The sequence below is a fragment of the Haliotis cracherodii genome, unplaced genomic scaffold, assembly GCF_022045235.1.
Source record: "Haliotis cracherodii isolate W230 unplaced genomic scaffold, xgHalCrac1.p SCAF_7, whole genome shotgun sequence".
Classification (NCBI taxonomy): Eukaryota; Metazoa; Mollusca; class Gastropoda; order Lepetellida; family Haliotidae; genus Haliotis; species Haliotis cracherodii.
Window position 1 is genome coordinate 5,654,977 of NW_027266330.1, and position 10,579 is coordinate 5,665,555.

Genomic DNA, 10,579 nt, shown 5'->3' on the forward strand with positions numbered 1-10,579 from the left:
AATGCTTAGAATGGTTCCTAGTAGCCTGGGCAACTGACTTGATGTGTCATTTGTCTCGTCTAGTTTCGATTATTTGTCAACGTAATATTGCTTGACTAGACACATGAACAAATATGCCTTCAATTGATAATGATTGATTTCTAAATATGTGTCATATTACCCATAAAGATAGCAAAATAGAATGTTATAACTTTCCAATATTTGCATATGTGTCTGCATTGCAATGACACGTTAAAGTACAATAGCGTCCCCATTTAAGCTTCAACCGATGTTAATAATTTGAAATTCAAGCAACACAGGTCGAATGAAAGACCTCCGTCTAGTATCCATAATGACATGTAATCTAGCTATGTTCAAAAACAGTTTATTGGATGACTGACTTCTTGTTCAATTATATCTACTGCATCATCAACGATATGATTATGTGTGATCGACCAGTCTGTCGTGCGTTTGTTGGTTGACGTGGTTTACAAAAAAACGTTATTAGTAAAACCGTTTTCAATCAGTTAACTGTAATTACCAACGCCACAAACCACTAGCTTTTTCAAGACAGCCAACTGGGGAGCAGGTATTATTAAGCAAGAGGCACAAAACATGATCCAGTATTTACTATGCCATCAAGTGCCAATAACTACTTTTAATATTGTCAAACTTGCCCTTGCATGGGTTTGTGACGGGAACCGCTTAAAATATCTTGAGATATCATCGTCATTTCGTTTTCTCTACCTTCCATAAAAGTGACGTCAGCTACATCACTTGCTAGGCAATTGAAACATAACCACGTAGATTGGAAGATTGGAAGAGACGCCAGTTTCAACCCTGCCTGGCGCTTGCCATTGAATTGGGGTCCGCATAATGCGTCTGAGGGGGGTATCCATGTTTAAATGTGACCAATCCTGACTAGTAGAATGAGCCATTGTAGTACACAGTACACACTCAAACCACACACAAACATACACACGCAGAGACACGGATGCACTCACGTGCATGCAAGACTCCAAACATGTAGAAATAGTCGTGATGTGACGTCAAACCCAAATTCATCCCACCTTAGCCTGGGTTCGGTCACAACCATACATGTCCACGTGGTCAGAGACAACGAATTGTACCATCATTGATTACCCAGTGTGCACAATGCCCATTCCAGTATGATAAATACGCTGGATTCAAAAACATTGTCAATACGTGCAGATATTCATTGGTGTGAAGTAACAAGATCTCATTTTGGCTCTGGTGAAAGTTGGACAAATCAATAGATTTTGAAACTGTACCTTGTCCCAGTTTTACAGTTTTACTGTTTTCGTAGTTTTTAATCAGTAAATACGACTGTTAGTGGGATTATGTAATGTACAATAATTGCCATCTGAGAGGGAATTATGGCCACACCAGTCCAAGTAAACGTATTCCTAACATTGTTTTTTATCGTAGCATACATGTTCTCTGAATTTTCGTCCTAACTAGTTGTGTTGCTGTCCGTTGTCGACAGGTTTTATAAAGTTTAAATGTTTTGTTATGTTTATATAGAACTTGCTCTTGGCAGGACATGGCTGAAACATGGCTGAAACACTGTCTTTAGATCTTGACTGTTATATGAACATGTTCCATAGGATTACAGGTGGCAAGTCACTGTGCTCATGATATTCAGTTTTAGATGTGACAAATTAGTGCAGCGCCAATTTGAACAAATCCAGTCTCTCATGACACAAGTTTAATGCAAAACAAACTACAATGCCCAAACCGGAAGGAAGGTTTTCACACTCACAAAAAAACAAACCAAAACAGAAACAAATTATGGTAACATTGAATTGCTCTGTAGCTTCATGTTCAACAAGTTGTAGTTCATTATCATGAAGCATAGGCTCATGTCCATCATTTTGAAATTGCTGACCATTGTCAACGAAGTTAATATCGGGTTCTAGCATGCATTCCCCCGTCATGCTAGGCAATGCCTGAATAACTTATTGACTGGGATAGTTTCTATCAAAACCTCTAATTGGTTAACTCCAGTAACCATATACTTGTCCCTTACGTGTATCTTTTCTTTCTCTCTTTTGAGAAATACGAGATCACCAACTTGAAACTTAGTTTCAGCTATGGTAGTGCATTAGATTTCCTGCTATGGGGATGGTTAAATGTTCTGATACTGTTTTGTTCAAAAATGAGTTGCCTGTCTGTGAGTTGCCTGTAGTTGTTCTCCACGTTGATCACGTTGGGTAAATACTTCACAGGCAGACAGACCACCTTTACATAGTTTTGAATTCATTTTGACTGTGGCTATTGACAGGTTAACCGGATACAACAGGCAACCCCCAAGGCATACCGGGAAGCATTCTGTGCCAAGTTCTTCAATGGTTCCTTCTGCAACTGTGTTTTTGTTAACATTCTTTAGCGAGCCAATCTCAAATTCAATACCATGCGTCTTCAGTAGTAAATCTTTGAAGAGAGAAATAAACCCTGGTGCAGGGTCGACTCTGATCGTGGTGCCACTATCACCAAGATGGCAAGAGCATGGCATTGCGTAGATCCTCACGTTTCTCACTCTCAATCAGGCTTGCCACAGTTTACCGAAGGACATTCAGTTTCGTGATGTCCCTCGCGAAGTTCACACTAATAGACACAGGCGGAGGACTGCTTGACTGTGGGTAGAATTGATCAGGCATAGATCTCAAAGACACATAAAGATGACATGATGAATCCACAGCTGGGAGGGATTCGTCTAAATCCAAGGCAAAAAGGTACCTGTTGAACGGTTGTTTAGTCTGTTAAATGGTAGGTTGTTTGAACGTGAAGTGTTACAGCCCTTGGAACAACAATACGTTCACGAACAGGTTGAAATGGTTGACTGACATGAACAATGAGCAAACTATCCTACGCAATATAGACTTCCTTAAGACATCTCTTGACATTTGGGATATGTGTGTGTTTCTTGGATGAGTTTTTGAAGATGCATCTGTGACAATACCGAACTGTTGCTACATCTTGAAAATGTGATTGTCTTGTTATCTGATAAGGCACACATGGCCTTATTGAATGCATTTGTTAGGTCATCAGTCCAGGAAATATTTTCTTTAGATTTTCTTCGTGCAATGTCCTTATCCATTGGTTGATGGAAATCGGTATACCCATGAAGAATACAGCTTAGAGATTTGTACACACCTACTAACGATCGCAGACGTTGTACAGTCACAGACCCTGACACAGCAATCAGTGCTGCGTTTCAATGTGTGGTGGCTGATAAGGTGCCATTTGACCAAATCCAACCGCGTATGGTTGTAGACTCTGGGTATATCACCGTTTTCGGGGTTGAGAGCCTCAGATAGTCTGCTTTCCGGGCACACAGGACGTTAATTAGACATGACCTCATCAGGAGTATTGCCAACACAAAAAAGGTCATCAGCCACACATCCTTCTTGTATGAGAGATCCAAGATCTCTGCACATGAGTTCTTCAAGACAGGTCTCCGAACCAGGCATCCCCATGGCACATCGAGCATAAACTCTGATCCCTTTGTAAGATGTCACAACCCCACAATACTTCATAGAATCCTGGGATAATAGAATTTGGTAGCAGGATTTGAATAAATCTGTTTTGATAATATACTTCCAGTTGCCTATATCCCTCAGTACAGTGTGTACATTTGGCATTAGAGACGGTTGAGGCTTGCTATATTGACCTACTTCTGATCTCCAAATGACGTCACCAAATGACAACCTCCAGCCGGTTTGCGAACAAGGAATGAGAGGTTCAGATATTCAACAGTAACATTCACTTATTCTGTGGCAGATACGCCCATTTCCTCGAGTTCATCAAACTTGGCTTGAAGTTCGAAACGCATCTCATAATTGTATTGGGGTAAGTGGCCTTTTCTCTGAGGGGGTGATGTAGGACCCATGTTGACAACAGCTTTTAGTGGGCCACATTGTATTTGGACACAATCGGGCTGAAAACCTCATCAAATCCCTCACTGAGTGCTCGGAGATTGTCATTGCAACCAGGCGGCAATATGTTGTCAGGATCGATCACAACTGTAGCAGAGTTTGGAAGATTAGTTGATATGCGTGTGTTACCTTTCCCTGAGTCCGATTTAGCTCCGCACTCCTGGCAGGCTGCTCCACAGATGATATGTTTCTAATCTGACAGATATGCTCATTTCGCTTCAGCAATATAGGTTCATCGGTGGTATTGGCAACCTCATAATATTTCCCACTGAAGACACTTCCTGGACGCTCGGCTAAGCCATTTCCGCTTTTGATCTCAGATTGCTTGGACAGACTAAGCATCCATGATGAGTGGAAGTGGAAGGGAGGCTGGTGTTAAAAATTCAGCGAAGCTCCCCGGCAACACTGCTGTCTGTTGTGATGGACTGCATGGAGCGAATGCTTGAGCACGTCTCACTGTAGCACCTCAGCATGGCTGCTGTCCAAAATAGATTACATTGCTACCTCTGATCAAATTTCTACCTCCTCCGTAGGGCGAGTTGCTACATCATTGCAAACCAGGAAAGGGTTTCCTGTTAGCATACAAACATCAAGTTAGGCATCTAATTGGAATGTGTCATTATCTCTGGTCAACTGACAATGCAGTTCCCCAATCGCATCCAAGTGGGGTTGGTTATCCCATCAGCTTGTCCTCCAATCTGAGAGGCAGGGGTTATCGGTAGCATTCTTGCCCGAGCAAAGGATGACCTGAGCATGTTTGTCGTGGCACCAGTGTCTAAAGTTAATCTTACTGGGTGTTTCTGGTAAAAAGTGTTCAGGAACGGTGACTGAATGACATCATCACTGGCTGGTCAAGGAGAGGGTAAGGATCCTGATCAACGTCACAAACTGGCTCTTCTACATACGGATCATCTTCTCGTACAATATCAACTCCACCAACAAGACGAGAGCCTTACATCGGTTGCCTATCAGATTCAGGAATATATCTAGAGTATTTCAGATAGTGAGCATTGCACGCAGGTCTTCCTGCTGATTTACACAGAACACACTTTTCATTTGTCTAGCCGGTTTGACGCAATTTTGTCTGTTGAAAAGGATGCTATTCTTAAAGCCTTGGTGTCTTCAATAGTGAGTAATTCATCCGTCTGTGAGGAGAGGTCTTGTGAGATATCGGGTTTCAAGGATGCTAATGTCTGATTTCTCAACTCGGCTCCGTATTTCTGTCTTACAAGCTGAGGAAGCTCAGGATGAATAATATAAAGCCACAATACCACGATAATGTTCTCAAGTGTTGATGTGAGCTCTTCATCTTGATTAATATCAATACCATGATGGATGGTGCCAGCAGGAGTTGTAAGCAAATTATCTTGTATGAACGCTTCATAACGCTCATTAGGCTGCGTCTTGATATCAACGAGACGAAGGAAATTCGCACCTGTAGATGGGAATCCATAATTGAGCAAGATCATTTGCAAAATATCTTGAACAGGAGTAGAATTACGTGTAATTGAATTAATGCTGATGACTACAGAAGTGACAACCTGGCCCAACATGTTTGTTTGCCGCACTCAGCAATATTCCAGCTATATGACGGCCGTCTGTAAACAATCGAGTCTGAACCAGTTAAACCAGTGATTGACAACATGAGCATCGATCCAACAATTGGGATCAATGACATGCATCAACAAAAGTCAGCGAGCCTGACCACCCGATCCTGTTAGTCGCCTCTTACGACAAGCATAGTCGCCATTCACGGCAAGCATCGGTTGCTTAAGATCTGTTCTCCCACGGATCTTCACAACATGAGTTCAAGTTGACCCAAAATGAGATCAAGATGTATGTTAGTTTTTTTCTGCTAAGCTGTTCTTCTGCTGATTTGTACGAAAACATCCTCACCATCATTGCGTAAGCCTCTTAAGCGGATTAACAGCAGTCTTCTTTAACCAGGTGCTACACTCTGCTAGGAACGGGGCGATATCATTGTGAAGACAAAGAATGCATACTAAATTCTGCCTCCAGTTTTCGAAACAAGAGTCATCAGAAAGATGACATATCCCCCCGGCAGCTGTCTGTAAAGTAACCACAAGTAAATGTGCAATTCTGTATGTAATGAGTCAAGAGTTGAATGTTCCTTAAGAAGCATACATTGTTTACCAACAAAAGATCCACCATGGTCGCATCCATATGACATGGAAAGAAAAACGTGTGTTTATGTGTGTTTTTTTATGCAAACAAATGAAAAATTACAAGAAACAAGCGTATAGTCAACGAAGTCATCTATATCCCCCACCCGTTTTAACACGTTATGGTCCCAAACCAGGTAACTGACCCAACATTTCTCTAAGCCGAAGTCAAAATAGCTGCAATGCAATTTCTAAAATAAACATTTCTAAAACTCCTTAATATCAAATGGCACCTGTTCAGTATGTACTTTATATATGGACATGCAATGTTTGGCAAGGAAATATTTAACAGTCTATTTGTTATACCCACCCTATATGAAAACTTAAATTCAACTTGTTACCATGGAAACGTAAAAAAATAAAAAATTCTAAAATTGCTAATTAGCAAAAGGCACAACTTCAGTATGTGACTGATAGATATGCCAAGTTTCGATCAAATACACTGAATTATTTTCGAGTTCTGCCCCGGAAAAGGAAATGATTACGGACGGACAGACGGACGGACAGACAGACTGGCTGATCGCTATATCCCCCCGCATTTTATTATATGACACAATTTATGTGTATATATTTGTAACTGATTTGTACCTACACATGTTGATGTGAATAAAAATATTTGAAAAAATCATTATTGATTTGCTGTTATTTAGAACTTTATACCATATTTATTATACCTAGTAACAAGGATGGATAAGTGAAGATTCGAATATGTGCATTGGTTTTTATCAGTATCCACTAAACGAGTACACTCGTTTCCTAAATGAATCGAGTGGTCAGGATTAGGGAGTGTATTTGACGTTGATCATAATGTCAGTCAACCTGACACAAAAGTATTTGAAGACAACAATACTGTCATACCGCTAGGCTGTTTGCAAACTATGTTTTCTTTAGTATTAATGTATTGAGCGATCATTACCAAACTTCTCCGTTTGTTACACAGTGTTACACTATGTGTGAGTGAGTGAGTGAGTTGGGTTTAACGCCGCTTTTAACAGTATTCCAGATCGCGGCGTGTCAGCTTAATGTGGGAGGAAAACCCGAAGTGCTGCAGGTCTCAGACGTTTTCCACTTCGCAGAAACCCACGAGCACGGGTATGGTGCTGACAAACGTAGAAACATCATCAAACCCACAATCATAGGTTTCTGGCGTGACCAAGTGACGCAACTCTGCAAAGCTAATCGCGGCGCCTTAGACGACTGGGCCACCCGTTCCCCCTACAGTATATTGAAAAGAGCTATACAATCATGATATATGTTCAATACCGCCTGTCAGATGATACGTGCTGAGCGGGGAACAACTGATAAGATCATGGATTGTGATGGTGGTTGCTGGCCGGAAGAGGTTAGGCTTGTGCCACAAAGTGTGCTGTGAGTAACTCTACATTGGAGTGTAGTATAACACCTCCCCTCCCCTACACGTGTATGGTCGCCCGTTCTGTATGGAGTTGTTTTTATTGTTTTGTTTTTTCTTTGTTTTTTTTGTGGGGGAGGGGGGGGGGGGGGGGAGGAAATCTTTCTGCTCTATTTGTAAATTTCCCTGTTGGGTGAAACGGCCACCACTGCCATTGAGGTTTTCCCTGGATTATGACTGTTATTCTGAGGACAGTAAGCGTTGACTGTGTATATGTCTCTAGGGCTCAAGGTATGTGTGTGTGTCTTGTGGTGTTTGGGCACGAAGGTACTGGCTCAAATTAACCACATTTACTGGTTGGAGTGAAGATTGTTGCGAATTAGTGGCCTAGTCCACCTGTTCACTCAGTTAGTGAATTGCATGCTTACTTTTGACTCAAACAAAAGAGTGATCTTCGTTTAACAGTTTTTATTCCCACTTTGTGGGTCAACCCACTCTATTTGTCACTTAAATACGAGACTTCGGCCGCAAAGCAACAGTCTCAGTCGAAATGCTGGTGCTTAAGTTTGGTTTGTGGTTCGAAAGATCGTGACAACAAGCCGAGAACAGATCACCCTTTTGGAATTCGAACTATCCCCCCCCCCCCACCCCCAATACCATATATGTCTCAGGTCCCTAACATCTCCGTCCCTCTCATCTCCGTTCCACTTTTTATCTACTTCCCATCTGGTTAATCGTTTTTCATTAATGTATAACCCTCGACCTACTACCCTCACCCCTGGTTATTCGTGTATTCGTGGCCAAGTATGTTCCCCCTGGTCTTCAACTATCGGAGTTGCCCGTCTCATATATATATATATATATATATATATATATATATATATATATATATATATATATATATATATATATATATATTTATATTTATCAATGTGTTATGTTCATATCTTACTGGTTTCAACTCCTCTTCTTGACCAATCACGTAGGTGTCTTAATGAATTGTTAATTACTTTAATTAGTTGTTAATTACTGTACTTTCATGCCTATAATATAGAATCAGACGTGTTTATTAGAGTAAGAAAGCCTGAGTGAAGAAAATAAGATTGAATTTTGAAAAAAAGGGGCTGAAAGATTGGAGTTGGTTATGACAGACTGCAATATTTTCCGATGGAGGTGCGACTCCCAGATGGCAAACTGACTGCGGATAAAGGGACAATGTTGCACACCTGGGAGGAGAATTACAGTAGTCAACTGAACGGGGCCGACATGACCACACCGACGCCCACCCATGTGTTAATTGTGCGGAGGAGAGTCACGAGATACTTATGTGCTCCAGAAGAACAGTCCGTTCACTAACGATGAAGTGGTGCTATACCCTCAGCAAGCAAAGGAAAATACCTGGGATGCGAGAATCTACCCACTGAAGTGATTAAGAATACAGTGTGCATGGATACACTTTTTTACACAGCATGGACAAAGTTTATATGACCTTGGTATATATAGACAAATGTAGGACGCTATCTTTATATACGAGTGTCAGTTGTTGTGTGAGGCTTAACAAGAATTTAACTCTGTGGTTCAATGTTAGATGTGGTTTGAAGCAAGGGTGCTTACTTTCCCCTTTGTTGTTCGATATATACATTAACGAACTCAATGCTACTTTAATATAATTGGATAAGTGTGTGATGATCGACGACGAGAAGCTGTGTGTATTAGTCTGTCCAGACGACATCGTACTTCTAGCGTAGGGGCGGTCGGGTAGCCTAATGGTTAAAGCGTTCGCTCGTCACGCCGAAGACCCGCGTTCGATTCCCGACATTGGTACAATGTGTGAAGCCCACTTCTGGTGTCCCCTGCCGTGATATTGCTGGAATATTGCTAAAAACGGCGTAAAACCACACTCACTCACTCACTCACAGCGGAATATGAAGCGGACCTAAACGCACTCTAAGAATGCCTTCAAAACTTGTTCGATGTTAACAAAATGACTGTGAACCAGATGACATCTAACATTCTCCACTGCAGAAGTTTGTCAAAACAAAGGACAAACTGTAATTTTAAATGTGGAATATACCTCTTGAGATTGCTGACAGTTACTGTTAACTGGGATTATTAATAACACTGCATTGAGATAACACACGCATGGCGAAAGCAGTGGCAAGCTCGGCCAATAGGGCGCTGGGATTACTAAGGTCCAAGTTCATATTCCTCAGTAGTATGCATTTGAACACCTACACAAAGATGTACGACTCAATGATCAAAACACCTACACAAAGATGTACGACTCAATGATAAAAACACCTACACAAAGATGTACGACTCAATGGTAAAAACACCTACACAAAGATGTACGACTCAATGATAAAAACACCTACACAAAGATGTACGACTCAATGATAAAAACACCTACACAAAGATGTACGACTCAATGATAAAAACACCTACACAAAGATGTACGACTCAATGATAAAAACACCTACACAAAGATGTACGACTCAATGATAAAAACACCTACACAAAGATGTACGACTCAATGATAAAAACACCTACACAAAGATGTACGACTCAATGGTATGGTAAAAGATTGAACATGATCAGTGACTTGGGTAGTAGTAATTTATCATTAGTGAATGCTGTGCAAAATAAAGCAATGCCTTTTTTTATGGGTCTACGACATCATGCCCCGAATGCTACTGTTGAGGGTGATATGGGCTGTACACCTACTACAGTTTAGTTCTGTGGGAATGTTTCATATATACACAAGACTGAATAGCCTAGTCAAGAATGGACTCACATACAAGGTGTTCCAATGGGCTAGACGGCAAGCTTTAAATAATAAGAACAACTTGATCAAGCGTATAGGTGTCAAATTGAATGCTATAAACCTCCCTGAATTTCAAAGTGTTTGCCGTTTCAAACGGACCCGTGATTAAACATATTACATCTACTGTACAGAACTTCATTTTCAAGAAATATACAGAATATCGGAACGGGACCATAATGTGTTCATGATAGTAGAAATGACGGGAGGAAATAATCTCCGAGTGTGCCGCACTTGCATTAGAGACAGTACTCCACCCACCCACAGGAGACAGACACATGCCGGC